General features: G+C 34.6%; 1 long non-coding RNA gene across 2 annotated transcripts in view; it reads left to right on the forward strand.

Moving 5' to 3' along the window:
* Window positions 1–17,524, forward strand: part of LOC108147671 — a 55,411-nt gene extending 37,887 nt beyond the window's left edge. For both annotated transcript variants that reach the window (XR_001774531.2, XR_001774532.2), the window contains exon 3: window positions 16,972–17,524. This is a non-coding gene — a long non-coding RNA (uncharacterized LOC108147671). The remainder of the gene's footprint in view (window positions 1–16,971) is intronic.
* Window positions 17,525–25,635: the final 8,111 nt, after the last annotated feature.

A 25,635-nucleotide genomic window follows, 5' to 3' on the forward strand; every position in this document is an offset into this window, starting at 1 on the left:
TTAAATTTTGCTCAAGAGTTAGTGACACTTCCCCGATTTAATAGTACTATATATATATATATATTTTTGTTTTTGTTTAATAGCCATCGATATGATATTTAATTGCGATTATATTATATAGCTGAAAAAGCAAATTAAAGTGAAAATTAGATTTTTGCTAGTTTAAATGAGTGTTATATAGTGTTATATACTATAATATTTAAGTTTATAAAGTTTAAGCTACATAAACTTATAAATTGACTTAACAATCTTCTTTTAAAACTGCTAGGATATAGAAAAGTCGACTTGCCAAACTTTGTTGGTTTTTATTTTTGTTGCAAATCACACAATAAACATGAGACAACAACAAATAGTAATGCAGTAGCGTTGTTAGCTGCAAAAATCTATTTCCATTTCAATACTCAACAAAAAATGTATTTTGTTTTTATGTTTTTTATAGCAATATTGTTGTTGTTTTTTCTTTCTGTTGTTCATTGTTTGTTCTTGTCACGCTGCTCTGCACAAAAAAGGAGGAAAGAGAGGGGTGGGGCTTAGGGGGCGTGGCTTGGGGTGTTTGTTAGAATTCGCAATCATAGAATTGTGCTAAGTACACAAACACACAATGAATTTGAATTTGTTCTGGTCAGTTGATATGTAATTTGGTATTTAAATTCTTTTGTGCGTTTCTAAAAAAACCTGCCACTTCATGTCCTACTCTTTTTTTCTCACATACCTTGCTTAACAATTTTCAACACTGCCTTAAATTATTATTATTATTATTTTAACATGCGTCTTCCAAACTATGATATATGTATAATAAACCAAGTAAACTAAACTTATAATAGACATTGTTTTATACTTTTGTTTTTAAAATCAAAATACACACTTTTTTTAAAGAACTTCATTTACTATATTATTTACAAGCTAATTGTGTACATTTTAATTTATTAAACTTAACTTAGTTTTTTTAATTAGATAGGGCTTGTTTTTTTACCCTGAAACTTGATCTCATAATAACATACGTAAAATTGAGTAATGAGAATTTTCAAGTTCGTTGCCTAAGTCTTTCGTTTTCCTGTCGGAAAAAAAAACAAAAGCCAAGCCAACAACAAACAATTCGGTTCACTTCAGTTCATTTCATTTCGTTCGACTACAGTTAGCCAAGTCAAGTTCGCCCCTTTTGCCCGGTTTCTGACCAAGTACAAGTTCTAATGAAATTTGTCAATAAAAATTCGCAGAATTCCAACAAGCGAAGCAAAAAAAGAAATAAAATAAAAAAACAACGAAAGCCAGGGATCATAAAAATAAAACGGATCAACATGCAAATACTTTTGTTGTTTTTTCGTGCGAGTATGAATCAAATTTACTTTTTTACCGTTTTAAGCGAAAGGAGAAGATCGAAAATATATATAAGGTGGATGGATATATACATATACGTTCAAATATTTAAAGTCAACAAAATAAGCAAAAAATGTTGTTTATGGCAAGACACGAAGCTTGCGACACTGAGAAAATATAAAATTTGTTAAGTATATATTTATTGGGAAAAGCAATATATTTAAAAGTTTTTAAAATCAAATTTGGTTTGTGCAGTTTTAATTTTATATTGAAACTATTATCTGCCATTATAGTTCTTTCAATATTAAGAATTCTGCTCCAGATAAACGTTTAACTAGATTTATTATTATAATACAAAAACGAGTATTACTTTGTTTTGTTTTTCGATTTTTTGATGTGTTGTATAATAATATTTTCAGTGTAGAATTGATGTATATGTGAGTACAAATGTACATAAGTGGAACAGTCGGCAGTCCAGTGGAGTGGAGCTTCAGTTAAGTCATTGTCATTCTCAAAGAATTTTCTGATTTTTTCGGGATATACACAACCACCTCAGATATACAGATCTTGATAGGTATATGGTAAAAACTGGTCGGACATGCCCCACAATGTGTGGGCGTGCTATATTTCTGGACTTGATGTTGGTCAGCCCCAGGACAAGGTCGTCAGAGAAATTTGGGTAACAAAGAGTCTTTGGCAAATTCATTAGCAATGGAGTTCGAGAATGATCGAATCAGCGTGCTGACTTAAATTGTAAATTCTGTTAAGAACATAATAATATTGGAAATGTTTAGTAGCAAATATTTTTTAGTTATTAGTATAGTTATTGGAATCTTATGTATATATATTTACAAAGCAAATTATTTGGCTTTTAAAAACTATTCATTCCTAGTTCGAACAATGCTTGAGTTAATAAAAATATTCTTCGAAATGAAACAAATTGCTGGGTAATCTTGCGACATTCATCATTAAATTCTTGAGTGATTACGATGCTGAAAATTGAACTTACGACGAGACGAGACTGATGTATAAAAGCCCAGCCTATATAGCGAGTGCCTTAAATTAGATATGCGCTTAATGCGATGAAAACATTAAAAATGCATCGCAGCCGAGTTGGCTGACGAGTCAGCTCCCACGACATTGGCTTGGCAAAATATATATACTATATAGTATAAATAGAGTGTGTTTATGTGGGGAGAGAATACCCCTCTCAGAAGGTGCCACAGCACCGTCAACAGCCAAACCACCACAAAAAACAATTGCTCACCCACCGACGCCACCGCAATGAACTCATGGAATAATTATCCTATGAATGAGCAGTTTGCATGATCATTGCCAAAGCTTCCGCTTTTGTTTTTCTTCATTTTTTTCTCTTTTGTTGTTGCTGGCTTTTTTTTATATTTTTTTTATTTAACTTTTGTTGTTGCCGTAGTTCTTTGCAATTACCGCATGAAAATGTTGCATTTAAGAGGCATTTTTGAGGCATTTTCCTATGTCATAGACACGATCACCGCGATCGCGCGAGAGTTACTCACAGAATATTCCAACTAATTCAGTGACTTTTTCCCATCAGTATGTATGTGTGTATATGTGGTAAGCATATATACCTATATTGTGAGGTGAATTTGCCTTTTATGAATTCCGCTCATGGTAAAAGAAGTACGACTAAGTGATGCGCATATAAATGTCGAGCACACTCGTCTCTGATCCACTCTCAAAGTCTGGTGTTCTGGTGGTGTTCGGGTAACGAGTGGTACATTCCTCGTTCTGCAATAAAACTATGCAAAATTATGTGTAGCATTCGTTGCTAGAACTCTCCCATGATGTTAGGCCCCCGAAACTTGCACAAATTTTAAAAGCCAAAGACCTGCGGCAGTGCCCAGTCAGACGGCCACAAAATGATGAAATATCCCCAGACATTCCTAAATATATTTATACAGGCGTGTATATATAGCCAATTATTATGCCCAGATGCAATATGTTGCATAGAAAGCAGCTGAAAAAAGTCAACGATAAATGAACCCTAGCTAATAATAAATGCCAAGCATAATCGAAAATGTTTGTCTTTCATTTTTTCGGTCCAGTGGAAAACATTGAATTTAATTTATTCTTTCTAGGGCTAGTTACAAAAAATATAAAATAGATTAAATTTATTAAATTCCTATTTAATATACTTTTATTAATTTTGTATTTTTAATATAATTTTCTTATTTCATAACTATTTAATTAAATATAGAGGTAGAAAAATGGTAAAACCAGAAATTAACATATTATATTTAATTTCCATGAAGCAAGAAACAATCACTTTTTAAACTTAATCCTCTCCAGTTTATTTTGCGTATTGACTGCCATATATCAGACCCAAATTTTAATTGACTTCCTATGGTTTTTGTATTATTTGGATTTTTTGCTTGCATGCTTTTAATTTGTGGCTTACTTTTCGGGGTTTTTGGTTTCCAGTGATTCAGTGGCAGCATCCCGCCACCCCACCCATTCTTCCTCTTAAAAAGGAGGATCAGGCTGGATGTGGGTCTGTGTCTGAAATTTTGGGACCGTTGTCAGATTCGACTCGCAATATGCATAAATTTTCGAAAAAGAATTGCTCCGATGCGCGAAGCGAGTGAACAAAGAAAAACGTTTGTCATATGATTAATGAGCAACACCCCCTCTCTTTGTTTTTTAAGCCTTTAAAATACTGCCCATAATATTCCAGCCAGATGTTGTGGCATTGGAAAAGTGAAATAATTATAAAATATTTTGTTGGCTTTAAAGGCCTCGTGATGCAACAAAAAAAATGTATACCTTTGAAAAGTACTTTGATTATAAGTGATAATTATTATTAGAGCTACCTCATCCAACTATTAAATCATAATTAAATGGATTGGTTACACAACTTATGATCCTTGAACGTTTGGCAAGTGTGACAAGGATTTAAAGTATTTCGCTCGCAAGCAAACCACAAAAGAGGGCGGCACCAGAATGGGCGTGTCCACCTTGTCTGTTCAATTGAACGTAATTAATTTGAGAAAGGGGGGAAAAATCACAATGCCTTAAAACAAAATGTGAACAATTTGAAGCACAGTTGTGAAAAAGTGACCGAAATTCAGCAAATGGTATCGGTTCTTTTTACACTCTGAAATAAACAGCCAGAAAATATTTTTGTTTTAAAATGAGAAATTTTGTTAAATTGTCATCAAATATTTGTACCTTTCAATATTTTAATCCTGAGTATGAACAAAGGCTTCGCATCAGTATTAATATCATGGACAAAAATGTTTTTTCTTTCGTTAGGTTTAGTTTTGTTTATTTTTTTTCGGTTTCTTTTTTAGTTAGTTTTTTTTTCAATTTATTATTTATAATTAATTTTCTATCTTTGCAGGTTTGTTAAGTTGTGCAAGCTTTTTGGTCATTTTAAAATGCAATTAAATAACTTAAAATTTCCAACGATTAAATTACTTATTTTTTTTCCTGTGCACTGTTAATATTTTTGGAGTGGCTTTTGTCGCATGGGCGTTGTCACAATTTGTCGAAAGTCGGTTCAACGAATCTCTTGGCCGGGCGCTTTGGCCTGACCTTGAAATGATTTTTTTCCCTCTCGCTTGCTCACTTCCCTGCCTCCCGTCTTGTTCTCTCCCCATCGCAGTGGCAGCTGTTCCTGACTTTCATTTGTCAGACCGTTTTCAATTTGTATTTGCCGCAATTTACTTTATTTGGCTTACGTGTGGTTTTTTAACAATAAAAACAACAACAAATGCCAAAAACCAAAGGCGCTGCAGTTTGGCATCGTCTTCGTCATCGTCATCAACGTCATCCATTTGATCCTCATCCTCGCCTCCAACCCCGATCCTCAAATCCAATCCGAACTTATCATCCTCAAGCTGGTTGGCAATGTGGGATCGTTCAGCATAAAGTTCTTGGGAGCGTCTAATACCCTTTCTTATAAATGTTTAAATACATTTATAGATCTCATATATGTACACTTAAATTATATACTAAATAAAATAGTAAATTTTTTACTTATAAGAAAAATAAAAGTATTACTTATAAACAAAGTAAAATTATTAATTATAAATATAACTTTGTACAAAAAAATACGTTTGTTTTTTGTAAAAGCCTTTGAAAATATTATTTCCATCCATTATTTTCGAATAATAATAAATAAATTAAATACATTTTAGGTAGATTTGTTAGAATAGAAATAACTTAACAGTTAAAAAACAGTTCTAATTTTTGTTTTAAACAACAATATTTTACAATTATATTCTTAAAATATTGTTCAAATAATTACGCAAACTGAAATTACAAAATTAGTATATAGACGTTTATTTGTTTTTGGCTTAAAGTTTTTAAATGACAGTTGTTGGGGCTTACTCATCTTTTTTTTTTTTTTGAAGGATATTAAACCGTCGATTTCCAAATTCCCAACATCAGCCCCATGAAAGTATCCTCTTTACTACCAGCTCACAAAGTGCCCGAAAAAATTCGCAAAAAAGGAAGAAAAATGGCCAAAATGTTCTGCGTTTTAATTTGAAAGCCGCGCACACACAAAAATTGTAACAATCAGCGCCGCACGAAAAAAAGCCCGAATAAAATAAAGTGCAGAAAAAAGCAGAGCAAAGTGCAGAAATAATGCCGAAAGAGGAGGAAAATGCGCGGACAACAATTTGTGGCGAGCGCACAGCTGCCTGCCTCCTCCAGTGGCTCTCGTGTTGCACCTTGCAACTGCAGCAAACCACTGCGGTGGTGCAGTGGTGCGGCAACGCGGTGATGCAGGCGAACAACGCCCCACAAACAATCACTTACAAGCTGCTAAATTGCATAATCACCCAAAAAGGAATCAACGGCAGTAAGGAGTTGAGAACGTAGTGCACTGCGGGAAAATCGTCCTGACATAAATATTTAATAGTTTATTTAACAAATTGATACACATAAATGTTAAACAATTTTCATCCATTGCCATCGTTGATTGAACATACATTATTTTTATTAATCATAACATAAATATTTGATTTAAGAAAAAAATTGTTTATTTAAAGAACACTTGGAATTAAATAGCTAATAAACTATAAAAATCATTCGTACTCAAATAAAGGAAAACGTCTTAAAATTGTTTTATAATTTTAACCACGATTACAAAATTTTATATTTTTACAATTTGTTAAGATTTTATATATTTAAACAAAGTAAAATTGTAACTTATAAAAAAAGTAGTATTTTAACTTATAACAAGGTAAAATTGTTAAATATAATTATCAAACTAAATAAGAAATCACATACAAAATGAAGTTAGTCAAAATTTGTTATCGAACATATTTATAATTGCAAAGAAAGTAATAGCTGAAAACAAAAAATTAAATAGTTTAAACTGGAGGAGTTCCAGTAGATTTATTTGAAACCCTACATTTCTAATTTGCTTATAAATGTAGAACCCTAAAAAATATAATTTAATTGTATAAATTAGTTTTGGGCTAGCAAATTCGCTCAACTAATCCACATTTTGATAATATTTTTGCGAGTGCAAAAGAGGAGTCCCCCATTGGCTTGGGCTTGCTGCATTTGCCGGAATAATTGTTGCCATTATTTGCTCAAGGAATGACACACACAATGAAGCAGGCGCAGATGCAGATGCAGGAGCAGCTGCTCCGATTGCCCACAGATAAGATATCATAAAGCACCGTACCCCCCAACCCCCTTTTGATAGCCTCCCCTTTTGGAGCCAGAATTTGCACTGATTATCTCAGAGGCGCACTTGAGCGCAATTTGCAAAGCAAACAAAGGCCAAAAGGAGTCAGAATCTCTTAGCTTGTTTTTTTATATATTTTTTTTTATTTTGCTTGCTGCATGCTGCCACAAATGAAATGCAATCAAAATGCCGCCGCATCTCACTGCCTCCCTCCCTCTCTTTTTTCTTATCTTTAGCCTTCTCTTTCGCTCGCCGATCAGTGCTTTTGTTTTGCGGCTGCTCTTTAATTTATTTACACTGACCAAAATGCCACACCCCATTAATATTAGCTGCGGCCGTAAGTGCATCTGTGCACCCTGGAATTTGGGAGAATATATGTTAGGTTGACTAATAATAAAATATTTGTAAAACTTCAATTTGAAATGTAAACTAAGAACTAATAAGAACTTTATAAATATAATAAATAAATTTTAATTAAATTTTTGAATCAGCTTCGGTTTTCAGAACTCCACGATTAAGTAAGTTGTAAAAGCAACCAGCTGCTATTTATGTTCTTTAGACTTTTTAAACTTTGATGGATTTATATATTTGACATATTAATATTTTAAAATATTTTTTTGTAAAAGGATTTTTAGGTTCAATTTTATTTATGACACAAAGAAAAAATAAAAGGATATCAAACCCGTTGAGTTGTCTTCGCCCGCTTGCAGCTGTTGCACATCCACATTAGGGCGAAAGCCTTTTATTAAATTTATGTTTGATCAACTTGCAGAGTAAAATCATTTTGCGAGATTTTTTCGTTGTTTTTATATTCGTTTTTTTTTTTTTTTTTTTCTTTGATCCCATTTGTGGTTGGCTATATTCTGGCCAAATGGCATGAAAGCGAAAATTTGATTGCAGACTTGGAAACAGATTGCAGGCACTAAAAGGCAGCTGGATGAGATTGTTGGGAGGGGAACTGCAGATGGGGCTTCCAGTAGTGTGGCCATATTGACGACACTCTAACGGTGTCGAGAGCAGCCAAAGTCTAACTATAAAATCATTTAAAATGCATAAAAACTAATTTCGCTGATTAATAGCCGTCTTGTGTGCTCATGCTGCTGTCGCTCATGGCTTTTGGTGGAACTAGGCGACCGACGCTGGACGATCTACGGTAGCCAGCTCCTGATCCGATTCCCCCCACCAAAGCTATTGATTTTATTTTCTCCTATTTAATATCCTCAGTCTGGTGGCAGTCCATAAATTGCCCGAACATCTTGGCTCTGGGGCTATGTTCAATATTTTATGAGCTTTGTAACAAAGCAGTTTTGGGGTTTGTCGGGGCGTTTTTACTCTTAATGGTTAATCGGTTCAGAATTTGCTATTGATATTTCATCAGTTGCCATTGTGTAAATTAATCATTCTCAATAGTTATGAGTTTGTGATTAACTTTTTATATGATCCACTTAATAATGTTTTTTGGAAGAATCACATATAAAATAATATATATATATATATATATATATATATATATATATATATATATATATATATATATTATATATATCTGTCTGGAACTAAAGAATATTTTGTATATTTTTTGTAAAATATTTGTTTAAAATTGTTATTTGCTGATAAACCAATATTAATATATTTCTATATAAACTATTCCTCTTTCTTTGTTTCGTTTCATAGATTTATTTATTCATATTTGCTCTAAAATTTGGAAAATGTTATAGGGTATCTACAGTCAGTCAAATGAATTGTTTGCTTTTTGCGCTATCTCAGGTTGCGGTATCATCAGATCCTCCAGATCTGGTTGCCTATCTCATATGTAATGCAAATCGAGTTTGAAAATCAATATAAATACGGATGGGGGACACTCCACTTTGTTGTCGCTACTGGCGCAAACGTTTGATTTTCCATTAAAAAAGAAATACCAAATGGAGCGGGAAAGGGGATGGATCGCGGTTGAATTTTTCAGTAGTCAACTTGATTTTAAAAAATATCAAACTCTGTTAAACGATGATGAGACAAATACGCTATTTTGATGTCTTCAACTTGTTGATAACACCTCTCAAAAAATGTCGGCGCTTTGTCCATCATATTAACCTATCACGAAAAACAAAGAAAAGCTACCAACTACCTAACGGCTGTTCCTTTGTCCGTCTGTATTAATTTCCCATTTTAATTTTTCTTAAGGCCTAATGAGTTTGAAGTGTTTTTTTCGGAAGGGGGACATTTTTGGACAAGCGAAACGTTTAAATACTTAAATAATGGATAAATTTAATATTTGAAAATCAGCAGCTTCGGCTACAATAAATACACTTAGAAGCCATAGAAATTTAATTCACTTTGCTATTATTAAGATGCCAAAGTTGAGGCTGCATAGCAATTAACACCATTAGTTTTTGGTCGTCCAACAATTAATTGTTGGTAGAGTTTTTTATTTAAACCAAAAACACTTATGTGTATAGGATGAAACTTCATTAAATAATTCCAAAATAAATACATTAAGAAACAGCTTAAATAAAAGAAAAAAAACAACAAAACATTTGCCAAATACAAATATTTTTAAGCTATATATATTTTTTTATATAGTTCTCCAAAGTGTGAGTAATCTTGTATTATCTTGATTTGCATTAGCATAATACTAGGTCTCTATTGCCTTTTTTTGTAATTAAAGTATTATTCACACCGTGTGTTCGCACAATCTAACGGTGTTTTGCTAAAATAATAATAATGGAAAAAAAACAAACCAACCAAAAAGGAAAAACAAAACCCAGAACAACAATACCAAAAAAAAGTTGTCGTTCGTTGCTTCCGCTGAGTTTGTCCAATTGGAAGAAGAAGAAGCGACGGCTCCTCTTCAATGAGTCAACATTAGCCGAAAAAAAAACTGGAAAAATAAGAGAAACAAAAAACTCTATTTACCCTTCCCTATTAGTATGTAGTTCTTCCCCATTCTAGAATTCCCAAAGTACTTCCACTTTTCTAGAAACACTTGCACAAAAATATCGAGCTTGGAAAAACTTTCCAAGCTTTAAATAAGTCTAATCTAATTAAATGACAATATATAACAATATTTTTTTAGAAGTCTGAAAAAGTCTATATTGTTGTGCGAACTAAATAAAAATGGTAGTTTTTTAAGTAGGCAACTTATTTTAAAATCGATAAAACACCCAAACAGCTTACGGGGTTTAAATATCGCTATTAAAAATAAATTAAATTTGATTGGCGTAGAAACAAATTTCGAAAAAGTGACACAACATTTTTTTAAAATATGGAATTTAAATTTAATTTTTAAGTATATATCTCTAATATTTTTTTATGTATCGCTATAGAAAACTATTTCTCCTATTCCGTCTGATGGCCACTCAGCGTTGCTCATTCGCTCCGTCAACCTGTCCACGGTTGACAATTCTTTTAGTCTTTGACCTTTCGGGGGGCATAATTGTGTGCCCCCTCTCGCTCTCACTCTCTCTCTGTCTCTCCATCCAGCCCTCTCTTTTCCTCTCGCACGTTGAGTGCCTGGGACAATTAACATGAACTTTTAGCTTTGCTTAATTACTCGACGTTGACGTTGTCGTTGTTCTAAAAGTGACGCAAAAAAAAAGGAAAGAAAAAATATACAAACCAACCAAAGAGCCGAAAAAATTCCAACAAAAAACTTGAGGTTAATTACATTTTGAAGAGCACAACAAAAACAAATTGAAATGTGGCCTGTCTGTTTATTTTTTATATTTTGTTTTTGGTTAATAGCACAGACATAAGACGAGTAAGGCGAAAAACAACAATGCAAGAAGTAAGAAATCAGTGTGACAATTATGTAAATGGACGCACTTGGAGCTGTGTGAACTTCTTTTAGTGTTTATATGCTCTTTTTTTTCTGTTGCTTAAAGCTTTGGTTAAGTGAATTTGTTGTTGTTTTTGTTGAAGGTCACATGAAAAAACACGTAGATGGAGAAGTTACCGTTAAGTGTTTCGGGTCGAATGCATCAAGTTTGTGTCGTAAGTCATTCGTTTGCCAGCAGAGGGCGATTAGCAGTGGTTGACAGAAAACAAGGGTTTTTTTTCAATTTGTTTTTATGTTTTATATTAATGTGTATGTAAATGATGTAGTTAGTACATTCATTTTGATATTTTCTAATTAACTTTATATCAAAGTATAAATTTAAATGTTTCCTAAATTAATGACTAATTTATTTTAGAATTTTTGTTGTTGTTTACTTATACAATTTTAATGAGATCAATTGAATTTGACAAGATATAACCTTTTAGCCATCTTTATAACTAACAATTAAAGCGGTTAGCTGTTTCTTTCTTAATAAAGGCAGAATTCAGCCTACTCCCCCTGCCTTCAATCACGCATTGAACTGACCCTCAGCCAAATAGCAAGGCACTCAACCCTGGGGTATGCAAACTATATTTATAAATATATATTATTTAAAGTAACAACTAAAAAAAGTAAACTAAAGTTGGGAAGCAGTTAAGCGTAAGCCCATACATATTGTGTTTATATTTATATGTGGCCTGAGAAGCACTACAATTTCGCATAAAATTATTCAGCTGAGGAGGATGAGGAAGAAAAAGATCAGCGATCCAACGACTTCAATATAAAGTTAATGCGCTCATAGGAACGTCACACAAAAAGTTTAGATATATAAAAAAAACTTTGTGGGAATAACAGCAAACGTCGTAAGCTACAAGAACTTGAAAGGCGGAAGAACGACGGAAGCAGGCGACAAAAAAAGAATAAATATCTATACACTAGGACAAAATATGGACACAAATAAAGTTTCCTATAGTTAATTTATTTTTATTATTATTTAAATAAAAATAATAAACAATGTATGAAAACATTGATTTGTAGTTATAGTTTAATTTAATAATAAAAACCACATTTATTAATGTTTTAACATATAAAACTATAAAACAGGAGCTTTATAAAAGGTGCTTAAATCCATGTCCCCTATTATTTTTCCGAGTGCATTGGTAAGCCCCGAACAACAGTAGTCAGTAATAAAGATGAACAAAACAAGCTGCTCAGGAATTATGAACTCCACCGTCTTGGGCGGGCCAATTCAGAAGCAATAAAAACTTCTCAATCGAACTTCTGAACTTTCGACAAGTTTTGGTCTTCTGTTTTTGTTGTATTGTTTGAGCTTTGTCAAATTTTTTCATTGACCAAAAACTACAAATTATGTGCATGCCAAGGAGGCTTAAAGTCCCATCTTTATCGGGGCAACAAATCAGCAACTAAACGATCGTACCGGATAAGAAAGAGATCGCATCGGGGAACCCACACACACCTGAAAGTTCTCGTCGGATGCGTAGGATAAAAACCGATCGGAATAGAAATGCTTTTTTGTCATCGTTTTGTTGTCTTGGCTTGAATGAAGGATTTTCGGGACCAGGCCAGAGAACATTATTGGTCTTAAACAGATCAGCATAATTTGTTGTCGGTTTGTTGTCTGGGTTTATACGTGGGGGCACCTTCCTGTGGGCAGTAAAAACATATTTAAACTTTTCACTGAGTTCTCCAAAAGTTGGATTCCCTAGAGAATTTACAAGAAGTTCCATAAAGACGACATTCACTATGTTTAATTTTGAATTTATTAGAAATTGTTGTATATTGTGGATCATATAAAATTATTGCTATACATTCATTCAAAACGAGATAAATTTATAGAATTGTAAAGTATTTAGTTCAGCATTCATCTACTGTTCATATGCATAACAACAAGTGGGCAAGTTGAACAAATCAGGCTAACATCTGTGGCCAATTCAAGCCCCAAAAAGTATTGCAAATAACATCGCCACCACCCAAACCAAAGGCCATAAAGCGATTCAACAGGAAAATAGTTCACATAATTTAATTTTATGGATCAAGTTAGCAGACGTGCGGAGAGATCGTGTCTGGGGATTTCAGCAAAGGATGTTTAGCATTGGTAAATGTGCGTTTATAAATTTAAAAACCTATAATAAAGTCATTTGCTGTGGTCGGCCACTTGGCCAGCAGCAATGCGGTCGAAAAAAAATGGCAAGGCGAGTGAGTCTTTTGGCCAAGATCGTTACGCATGCGTCGAAAGCGAGGTGGTAGAAGGAAGCACCACGAGCAGAACAGACAGCAAAGTGAGCAAAACAGACACGGACACAGAAAACAGAAAACAGTCGCCAGTCGACAGGCGACAAGTGCCGGGCAACAACAAATGGCCGAGGAAAATAGTTCCCGAAGAGAAGTCTAGTCACGAGTCGACTAGTTTGGTTTTCTTTAAATAAAGATTGGTATTTTAAATAAAAATACATTCAAAATTTTCAGATGTGGAATTATTATTATAGTTTTATTAATTTATATGTGTTTAATGGTTCCATTGTAGTTAAACAAAGCTGGAAAGACTTAAGTTCCTTTAAAAAATAATATAATAATATTTGATGAATGACAACATTTTATAACCCATTTTATAAAAATTATTCTTGTAGTTATTGGTAAAATCTGTTCATTAAAACGTACACTTTGAAATTTAAAGCTTTTAAGGATTTTGAAATATATTTCAGACTGCTAAAATTTTTTTTATTTCGCATTCATTTTTAATCCTTACGTATGTTCATGGTAAAATGTGTGCGAAAAATACACTTTGTTTTTCGCGGTATCTACATCTTCGGCTAGCCCCATCTGCACTCCACTCCTTGAAATCTTTTGCTACACACCCTGCAGATATAGACAACGACTGCAACAACATGTCACACTGATTATTGTGTTCAATTTTAATTTGTGCAACATTTTGTGTTGTTTGCAGCACGATGCCATAGCCATTGCCATTGCCATTGCCAATGCGATGTGGTGGCTGTTGTTGCACTCGTTTCATTTGATGGCCCCAAATGTTTTGTGCCCGCAGCTGACGATTGCCAGAGGAAATCGGATTGGAGGGGAGCTAAAACTATAGTTTGAGCTTGCAGCCTGGTGCTGGATCGATGCAATCTCGGACTTGGCTGCTGTGCTCCTCCAGCCAGTTATCAACTTTCTTTTAACCGTTTGAACAATGTCAAGAACTTTGCCACTTGTTTTTATGTTTTTTTTTTGTTTCTTTTTTTGCGCCTTTTGTTTGCCAGCTCAATTGCCGATTCGCAATTGATTATTTCAAGTTTTTAATCCCATGCGACACCCACCGATAAACGGGTAAATGAATCGATCAAAACGAAACGAAATGCAAATGACAAAAGGCCCGCGTACTTAGACATTGTTTTGTGGTGTTTCTGTTTTTTGTTCGGCTCTTATGTGTGTTTTGTTTCATTTGATCTGCCTTTGTTGTCCGGCTGCCATTGATATATTTTCTCACAATTAAGCGGACAAACAAGCGTGCAGGCGAACCAGCCATCAGCAATCAGCATCAACAGACAGTGGAACAAACGGACTTCTGGACCGTGGACAGTGGTAACTATAGAGAAAAACCAAAGGCAAAATATATCGGAAAAAAGAAATATGATTGAACCGCTATTAAGACAAGACATAAGATTCAAGACATTTTTTTGAAAAAAATTGGCAAACTGGAAGATACCATAAAAGCTAAGGCACATCCTAAATATAAGTTGAAAATATATAATATTTAAAAATTTATTTATTTATTTTATGTTTTTATAATGATAAATGGTAAATAATGTTAAACTTAAATTTAAACGGGAAATGGAAAACGCACTCTCAAGTTAAGGGTATATCATTTTCTTTAAAGTTAATTATCCTCCTCTTGTGGTCCATGCTCAAGTCCATAAAGTAAGGCAGAAAATTGTTGTACACACGGGCGTATTAAATACATATCGCATTTGGCGCCTTAGATCCCCCATCGTTGCTGTTTTTATTGTTTTTATTGCTGGTGGTGCAGCTGCTGCTGCCCAAGAAACTTGGAGAGCCACCAAAATGGCAATCGGCAGTCAAGTCAAGTTAAGTCTAGCCCCAAGTTAAGTTGGATAAAAGTCGTGATGCGGGGGGGCGAAGCGAGAAGAAAGGCCAAAGTGATTTTTAATTGTCAGCCTCAAGTGCTGTTCGAATGTGTGAACTTAATAAATCTTTGTGGATACGACTATTTGGCTTTGATTTCTCTGTACACAGAAAAAAAATTATAAATCTTAAATCTTAATCATTGTTAAAATATTCTTTGCTTTATAAATTTACTTTTACTTTATAATCACAATTCAATTAACTGCCACACATTAAGATATTTTATATTCTTTAATGAAAAATCATATAATATAATTGTACAAATATAAACAATAAATGGAACTTTATCTTAGAATTAAAAATATATAAATACATATTTTTTCTGGTGTAGCAATTGACAATTGCTGGAGTTATTTTCTTAATGCCTTAATTGAAACGCGACAACAAAACCGAATAATGATTATGCATATCAATTATGCTCTCCACGATGTGGGGGCGTTGCTTGTGTGATGGATTGCGGATTGTGGTGCGATGGTGGATCAGTGGATCGCCCTTGGCTATCAATTGGTTGAACAGGTGCTCGAGCTCCACTCGACTCCCGCTGAGATCTCAATTCAATTCAACTTGCGGCTTGATTGAAATGGTTTCTTCTCGTCCGGACTGGATTGCAAGTGGTTTTTGGTTTTTGGACAACAGTTGATTGACGGACTTGGCAATTAGCCATGGAATTGGTGTGTGATAGGTTTTATATTGAGCAGCAAAACAGAGTGATTTTATATGCGGAAGATCAAAACTAATTGCAGAGTTAAATATCCGATAAATGGCGTTGCTAAAAAAGTGACACTACCTTCTGGCTAAATTATTCCTACTTTAATTTTGATTATTTCCGTAAGACAATTTTGACTGCATTTCTTACCATATTAGAATACCCTGTATTTTTTTATCCAATAGTTTTAACCCAAGTTGGGCTGTGATAAAGATATGGTTTGCGGCTTTTAAGCTACAAATCATTTTAATTGTTTTTCTAACACATCAAAAATTACAACAACCAATTACTTATCTACCATAGTTAGAATTTCATTCGATTATTATTATTTTATAGAATTAAAAATTTTTTTGTTATATCAAACGTTCTCTAAATGTACCCAGCCCCACAGACGACCATTAAATTCTTCAGCTTAAAAATCTTTAGCAAAGAACCCCTAAATCTTGCTAAGAATCAGCAGATGCCTGTTGAAAATTTGCTAGCGATTTATTCAATTGCTGTCTGCGGTAATTCCACACCGCATTCTGGCGACAAAGTTGCCGCTAAAAATGTGCAAAGTTGGCAAATTATAATTTGTGCATCGAACAGTTGGCCGTTAGCATCAACAGTTGGCCAATTGGAGCAGCAACGGGTCGGGCATATAAACAATGGTTAATTGTGGCTGACTCGGACATAAATTGCTGAATTATTGGGCAGTGGCTTCAGTGGCTTATCGATCGCCGCCTCTGCCCGTCAGCCGATATCAAGCCAATATGTTCTGGAATTTACTGCGTGCAAATGGAGTTTTCGACTCTACTGGATCGCTCTTGCCTTTTTTTGGCTTCTTTTTTTCTTATTCTTTTGAAATGCATTGGGAGGTTGTGCTTCTTGATTTCTTCAACTTTGTGCGTCTGGCTAATAGAATCATTTGGCAAAGTTGCCAGCCCGGTTGTGCAACATTTTGACTAATTAACTGCAAAGTTTTATTGCAGCCAGCAGAGAGAAGATGAGAACTCTGCAGATGGAAGTTGCTCGGTTCGCATGTGTTTGCACAGGAAAAAAAACCATTTAATATATATTATTTATTCGTATCCTATAAAGTATTTAAGTTTGTTCATAACACAAATCTAACAAAAATTAAATATCTTTAAAAAAATTTACTTATAATAACAATAATAAGAAACATATTAGCTCTACGGCTATATATAATATAAACACAATTATTTTTTAGAGGCCATGCCACCTAAGATAAATTTATTATATATAAAATAAAGCTTCTGTTTCAATCCCATCTTTATCTTTCACTTACAGTCATCACGTTCTGATATTGCGACCAATGGAAACTTAAGGAAATTTAATTGGATGAAATTCTTAAAATCTGACAGCATTTTTTGCGCGTGTTTTAACTTGTGGCCCGGCCAGCATTTCCTGTCCATAATGTGGAGGCTTCTCGATGGGTTTCCCCCTGTTTTCCACTCCTCGGAAAACTTTCTGCGCGGGGCGACGACAATCATAATCGGCATTGACAAACGCACATTGCGTATACTTATCGAGTGTAGCGCGCATATGCATTTCCACGAGTATATTCAACTGGTATTACATGGTCTTCGGACGTATGTGGTGGACTGGGGGAGATGGCTTTCAAAACATTCCCAAAGGTGTCAAGATTATGTGCATAAATAATGAGATTTTCAGACAGCACTGAGTGGGCTAATTAATTGAGTTGGCCAAAGGTTAACGCTGGACAAATACAAACACTACTTCGAAATGGGGGAATACTTCTGGATAATTTCAGATTTACCTAAATTAAAGAAACAGCTCATGTATGCAAATTGCATATTCCATTTGCTCATCAATTTTCAAACATTGTAGTCTCCTCTTTACTTGCAGTCAAAAGATGGAGTGGCTTCAGTTCCTGGTTCCAGTTTTGAGATCCACTTCAAGTGCTACTTTTAGCTTACATGCTCGTGTCCGTAATGAAAAATAGCAATTTTTCAGCTACTTCAAGGTGTAGCGAATGAGCTGGAATGAAATGTTTATCAATTAGCGTGCAAAAATGGTAAATATTTGGAATGATTAGAAGAGCTCCAGTTTGGTCGATCGGTTTGATCGTTACAAAGCGGCAACTAAAACTAGTTAAAGTGTCTTGGCCAGAAGAGTTCCTGTTTTCACAACTAGCACAGAGTAAATATATAAATTTATGTTTATAATTTGGGGTCTGGCTAGGGCTTTTTAATCAAACATTAGATAAATCAAAAAGTTAATATTTCCTAAGGATTACTAATTGGACTAAAAAGATAGCCATGAAACGTTTTCATGTTCCTTTTATGGATGTTACTCCCAACTTCCATTAATCCAAAACAGTTTTCTTCACTTATCTGATGTGTTAAAAGATTTCTTAATTTAAGCTACAACTTTTTTTCATCAAGTGTTCTATTTTTGAACCTCTCCTTTTTCGTCGACTTTTGCTGTTGCCAATTTTGTAGTGCAAATTTTAACATAAAATTGATAGCACGAACATGAACAAGCGACGAGAAAAATCTCCAGCAGCCAGAGCAACAATGAGCTCAGCAACAATTGCAATTGTCAGCGTCATGTTATCAGACAGCGGAAAATCGGAAAAAAGGGGGAAAACACTGGTGAGGAATTGTGAAAAATAGGGGGAAATATGGGGAGACACCACACCACAGCAAGTTGGGCGATAAAGCCAAAGTGTTTACGAGCTGTTTAGTGTTTGGATGGAAACTCCGGGAAAAACTCTGTCCTGTCTCCCCGCTTTGCCTGCACGCCCCCCCTTCCATTTTCCCCCTTTTATTTCTTCTCGATCTGGAAAAACTTGTAACCTTGCAGCCTTGTCATTGTCATCATGCAGACAGCAAAAGAGCTGGGAGCTGGAACCCTGGCCACTGCCAATGCCAAGATCCCAAGCCATGGGGTTGGCAGGCGGATCGTGCAAATCTTGTTAGCATTTTTCAGCCATTTCCTCTTTACACACAAACCCCCCAGAAGAGTGGGGGTAAAGTATATATGCTTAGAGGAACGGCAAATAAAAATAGAAGGGGGATGCTGGATTTATAATATTTGCACTACGTAGATACCTATTAATTTAGAAAAGAATTTAGTTTCCTTTATAAATTCAACATAGTTTGTTTATTTAAAAAATATTTAAAGGTCTACATATTGTACATATGTCTTGAAATCATATCTAAAACTTTGTAAAATACATATCTCTAAGAATTTAATTAGATATTTTTTAAATATAAAAATTTAAGTTTGAGTTCTTTATATGAAATTTAGATATTTTGAAGGGGCTTGTAATTAAAAAATTACTTTTTTGGACTCTAATATATTTGTACAATGATATACATTTTTTTTTGTATTATGTCTTATGTTTTATACATTTATTTTTAAAAATCCTTTAATTGCTATTCCCACGATAACTATATGCCCTACGCTATTGCCGCTGCGGGGTACAAAAAGATATGTTTAAAAGAAAAACAAAAAATTATGTTCGATATCAATTTCGCGTGGACACATGCCAAGAGACACGCAACGCCACCAAACACGCGCACCATATTTTCTAACCCGCCACAATCCCCTTTTCTCTGATCGGTTGTAATTGAAAATCTTTAGAGAGAGACGACCAAAAACCCGATGCAGTTTGCCTCTACTGCCCTCCATTGCAAAATGGAGATGCGAACCAGGATGGCGAATGGCGGATGGCGGATGGGTAGGAAGTAATTACGTCTGGCAGCGGATGGAATAGTTTTGACACACGGTGGAAAATAAAGCCACTAAATATGTTAATTATGAATATTAGTCTCGGCTGCCAAATTATAAAATAATGCGTCATACACTTTGTGATTCGATAAAAATATATTCTTGGAAAATATATAGTTTTGTTATACAACAAGAATGGTTTGTATGTTGTTAATCATATTTGTAAATCATTTAAAGGTTCCCCAAACAGTAAATTTGTACTATTAATAAGTATCAATTTGTAAACCTATTAATCGTATTGTAAAAGGATATGTTGTATTCATGGAAAAGTATGCAACAATTATAAGGAAGTGTTTCCGATATATTCTTGATCGGGATCAATAGCCGAGATCTCGTTAAATATAAAAGCTAGATTTCTTGGACTTAAATTATTATTTTCTCTGGGCATGTTTATAATTTTTAAATCGGTTTGCTGAGTAAAAGGTATCTTATGGCCGACGATGGCACTCGACTATAGCGTTTCGTCTTGTTTATTTTATGACTATGCTTTGAATAATTGATTAATTAAATTCTTTATTTTTATCTGTATATTGTACATACAATACATACATTTTTTTCTCTGCATAGAATGGGCGATTTAAGATCTCGAAAGTCGAGCAGGTAGCAGAAATTAAAATTAGCCCCCCCCCCGTTTGTGTGTAAATATATGCAAGATTTGTGCGTGTTATAGGCTGGAAAAACAGTTCTTCTCGCCCCCTTCGTAAAAATAACAAGAATCCGAACAAAAATAAACGAAAAGCTCAGCCCATCGTGGTTTCTATTCGACTTGCCCGAGGGTGTGGGCGTGGATCGGTCGGCGAGTGGGCTAAGCTCCGCAGATTGTTGGCTTATATCTGTCGAACAGTTGTTGCCTTCTTGTAAATGACCGTTTAATGGAATTGTCATAAAATTCGATTACTAAAACCGATGCGTAGTCTCTATTTTGCGGCTCTGGAGTAGCGAAATGATTTGCTGTGTGGGCCGTTCGTTGGTTTTATCTGATGGCTTTTCAGTTTGAAGAATTCGGATCACCTGGAGCGGGAAAAAAAGTTTTCCCATTAATAAATCTAGTTGAATGCGGACTTAACTATGGGTTTTATTAGCATATTTATGCACTATTAGTCATTTATTTTTTTTTAATTAAATCTTTTTAGTTTTATTTTACTGCAGTATTTTTAATAATTTGTTCTTTACTACGTTCAGAATAACTTTCATTTGTTTTTCAGGAGCACAAAAGGAATCGAAAGCTTTTTGTTCACTAAAATGTATCAAAATCCTTGATATGTTTTCGTTTTAGACAGCTTGAATAATTTAACACCATTTGTTGTTCTTCTGTTAAATAATGCACGATTGGGTGTGTTCCGTTAAGAACTGTTTCTTATAATCATCCAAACACTTCACCCACTTTTTAAGTACAATTTAGCTGCACCTCCTACTCTTTTATGTATAATCTAGCCTGGACATTATGACCAAACGATTTTACATAATTTCTATATGGCAAAAAGTCAGAAAATGTGGACCACTCGTGCCACGCCCCTTTTAGAGGAGGCTGGCTCCAAAGGAATAATCAAGAGCGTTCCAATTTGAAAAACACATGACTTGCGGAGGAGCACAGACCAAAAAGAAAAACATATGAGGCGGTGTAAGCAGTTTTCCTAATAAAGTGCTTGAAAACTAAGCGATGAGATGAGTATGAATTTGATGATGTCCAGGTTGAGCGTGCGTGCAGCACATGCATAAAACATTATTCCATAATGCCATGGATCCCGAGTCCAGACTTGAGACGACTCCAAAACAACAGAATCTAGAATCCAAATTCAGACTTTAGACTATAAACTTCAGACTTCGGACTCCAGAATCGAGTATCAAGAATCATCCGCACCATGATGAGAGTGCGGCAAGCCGGGCATTTTTGCTTTTATCTCGGGCTCTGATATCTGTGGCTAATGCATAAAATCTTATAATTTGCGCACGTGTTAATCAGACATTATGATGCACACACAACACACGGCGCACAGCACAGCTGCAGCACTCAAACTGTTTGAAACTGTGGCTAACTACACTGCGAGAAAGCAGAGATATAAAATCAAACTGCGGGACATTAGATAATAGGGATCCAGAATGTGAATAAAGATAAATAAATACATTTTACAAAAATTAATTAAAATTCATTAAAAAAAAATATTTTATTTTATGTAAATTTTTACATTTTTGTATGACCATTTTGTTTAATTATAATTTCATTAAATACTAAAAATCTACATAAAGTAATACAAATATTCTGATACTTACTTTTTAAGAACTTGTAGACTTCTTTATTGATTTAGCCATTTTTTTTACTTGCCGTTTTTAATTATTGCATACTAGTGTAACTATTTTTAATTTATTCCCACAAATGGAACATATATTTTGAATGCTGAAAAATAAAGTTTCTTTTACTATACATTGATTTTTCCAGTGCACGCCCAGCTTGGAAGAGAATCCGCGGGGCAAGGCGTCTGTAGGCCATGACCAAGTCGGCAAACTAACAATTTTAGGCTAATGATGTGCTCATATTTAAGTTAGTTGAAACGCTTTTAGTGCAATGCATAACTCAAGTTGAGCCGGGGACTTTGGGAGTCTCTACCGCCAGGTGCCAATCTATATATATACCATAGAGATAAAGACTGAGGCAGGGAAATGCAGAATCAGAGAATCGGAGAGGAGGAGAATGGGGAACCATTGGAGACATTGAGACTGCGAGAATCGGGACCGCATGCTGTTGCATTTAATGATTGCACGCCTTGACTTTGGCAATAAAACAAATTTGTGGCCATAATTTTCGAAATTCAAATAACAAATGCTGTGGCGGCCGCTGCCGGACTTGGCTTGCTTTTTCGTTGGTTCGGCCAGGATGGTAAACCAAGACCAAGACTAAGACCAATACCAATACTCTTTTGCCAACTTGTTTGCATTGAAAATTTATTGTTACGCAGAGCCACGAGCGGAACTTCTGGCGATGGGGATATAAAGGGGGGGGGGATCGAATCGCTGCTTCGAATGCTTGTCCAACGATTTATGGCATTGCTGCAATTGTTGCCAACTGTAAATGCTGCGGCAAACAAGTCAATTGAATTTATTTCGTTTATAAATTGCCAGCAGCAGCTGGCCGCGGGGCGGGGCCACTCTCAAGTGTCAATTGGCCAGCGGGAAGGCAAAAAGTTTTCCCAATCCGAATACGTATACGAATACGAAGCCGACGCCAAAGCCGAATCCGAATCCGAATCCGAATCCCATCCAAATCCCAATGCCAAAGCCAAAGCCAATCCCAATACCAATGCCATCCAACCAAGAGACTACCGATTGGAGACAAATCACTGCCCGATTTGACAACGCAGCAACGTTCACTCGAGATAAACAGCGATTCTCTAGAGATGAGATCCTGCTGCCCGGCATTATGCAAGAGAATAATCGCAACTGGCAAATCCATAAAGAGTGAAACGTTTTAATGGGATCTACGGCGATAGCAGTTGAGCAATTTGGCACGCGACCATGCTGCATTCCATATAAAGCGGTTGTCTGTCGTGTCAATAGTAGTAAATATTAATGCAACTGAGTAAAAAGTCTAATTATTATCAATTACACTTCTTAAAGCCTGAACAAAATAAAAATAGCACCAGTACAGCTGTCTTTTAATTTTGAACATGTCTTATATAAATTAGAAGTATTTATAGATTTATAAAATGTATAATAACCAAATATTTATTTTTAGCTTGATGCGTATTTACTTTAAATATGAATTAATATGTTTTGTACTATTATTTCATTATAGAAAACTTTAATCTTCAGTTCTGTGATATTATGGTAGTATATTTTCTCTTCAAACATGTAAGTAATAATATTTTTTGGGTGTTCTTATGATAAAGAATTTTAAATTGATTCAGGAGCTATTCGACATTTATATACAAAATGAAGCATAATTGGTTTGCAGGAATTAAACCCGAAAGAAGGCCTCAATCACTATACTTTATAATGTATCAGCATTTAAGCCACCGCACGCACTCGATAAAATCACCAGACTGCTTTGCCAAAATAGAATAATTGCTCTATCACGATCCACCAAAATCTCGTGTCACCGCAAACACGCTGCCATCTCGGGGAATGCCGAAGATTGCTGGTGAATTCTATGCGCGGCTTTTGAATGGTCGATGGGGTTGCGGCTCGGAAACTCGGTCCGAAACTCGCAGGATGGCGATGATGTTGCCAGTGCTGCTGCAGCTGCACTTCTGTGATTTACAATTTTTTCCGTTTGCCTATTTTCTGTCCCGCCAGCCAACTGTCTCTTTGGTTATTTGCTTTTCCATCTTCTTTTTTTTTTTTTTTTTGTGTTGTCTTTTTCTCTATGTTAAGAAGCAGCAAATTTGCATACGATCTACGAACTTCCTTTCACAACGAACATCTCTTGGGCTTATATAGTATAAAAAGTCAAAAATCTTTAAATACTTTCGAAATGCGAGAAGTGTACAACGAAAATATCAATATAAATATAAAGTGATTTATTGGCAGAGAGGGAAGAAGAACAAGATGATGAAGAAAAGGCCGTTTCCTTGCTGGTCAAACAAAAGACTTAGGCAACGAACTTGCTTTCACAACTTCCAAGCTAGCGCCTTTTAACAAATTATTGATTTACTGTCGTCAACACGCATATACACATACGCAAAACACACACACACACAAACACACACACAACAAACGGCGTTTGACAAAGAATGGAAGATCATAAAATATATTTTTATATAGAGTTATAAATATCAGTATATTACCCGGACCGATTGATGGCTCAGTAAAATATTTTTAAGTGCCTCACAATTAGTCAGGTTCATTTGTCATAAACTATGAAAACATCCCAAAGCCATAAGAAATCATGATTTTTTATTTGCTTGTTTTGAACGCAAGAGTTAATAAAATTCTCAACACACTCATGGATTATGTGGGGTCGATTTTCAACACTAATCCAAAAGTAGACCATAAAATGTATTGCTTAAAGCTTTTGATTGGTTAGCCAAATTAACTTTTTTGTAATGGTGGGTGGTCTTGTGGGTAACTAATTATAAGCATGATCAACCATATACTTTCAAAAACTCCGATGTTTGACATAAACAAAAAAAAATTAAAGTAACGATCAAAAATTGAAAAGTAATTATGAAAAACTGAACAAAATATAGTTAAATTAATCAATAGGTAATGTTTTAGTTTTAAATTGTAGTAGAATTGAATATGCAAATAAAAGTTATTTCTGAGAATGCTTAGTGATTAGTGCAATTTTCGAAACACAACTTGACTTTTTGGAATTCGATTTGAATTATTTGATTTTTAATTTTCTGCATTGAATCTGAGTTTTTTATTTATACTTCAATTTTCCCTTACTTATCTTCTGTTATGTATTTTTTTTATACTTCCAGGTTCATTGACCTTTTAACTCTCACCCCACCCACTAAAAGCGACAAATAAATAATAGATAAAACAAGTCCGTTCTGGGCGATTGAAGATCGATCTGGGAATGTGCTGCTAGTTATGTAATGGCCACGGAGTTCTTGCAACCGGCAGTCTGGGAGCTGTAAAGCACACTTTAAGCAGCTTTATGATGTGTTAAAACTGTTGCAACAACAACCGCAGCCATGACAAGCATCGGCAGCAAAAAGATAAAAAAGGATGACGATGACTGGCCAACGTCATCGTCATTGTCGTTGTCGTTGTCATTGTCGTCATCGTGGAAATGCTGGACACTTGGACGGACGGATTCGCTTTGGCTGGAATCATGTGCTCAAGTTCTCGGTGAGTTATGCACAGGAAAAAAATCTATACTTATTTGACGATTGTCAAAAATCAGGTGCTTCAAGATAGTCAAACATTTTTTGATTAACACTTTACTTATAATTTCGGGTTTCTTTTTTTTTAGTAGATAACTAAAGTTACTTAACTCACAAAAAGTAAAAATTAATCATATACATTTCAGATTTCTTAACGTTTGAATTTTAATATGTTTGAGCATATTTATATATTTTGAAACAAACAAATCTGAAACATTTTTATTATTTTCTTCTTTCTTTATTTATATTTCAATAAGTTTTAAAAAATCCTTAAGAGATTTCTATGGATGTTGAAATTTTTTAAATTTGACATTCGTGTTTTTTATTTATTTTTATTGTTATTTATATTTGGTATTTTATAGAATTT

The sequence above is a fragment of the Drosophila elegans genome, unplaced genomic scaffold (genome assembly GCF_018152505.1).
Source record: "Drosophila elegans isolate 14027-0461.03 unplaced genomic scaffold, ASM1815250v1 contig_149, whole genome shotgun sequence".
Taxonomy (NCBI): Eukaryota; Metazoa; Arthropoda; class Insecta; order Diptera; family Drosophilidae; genus Drosophila; species Drosophila elegans.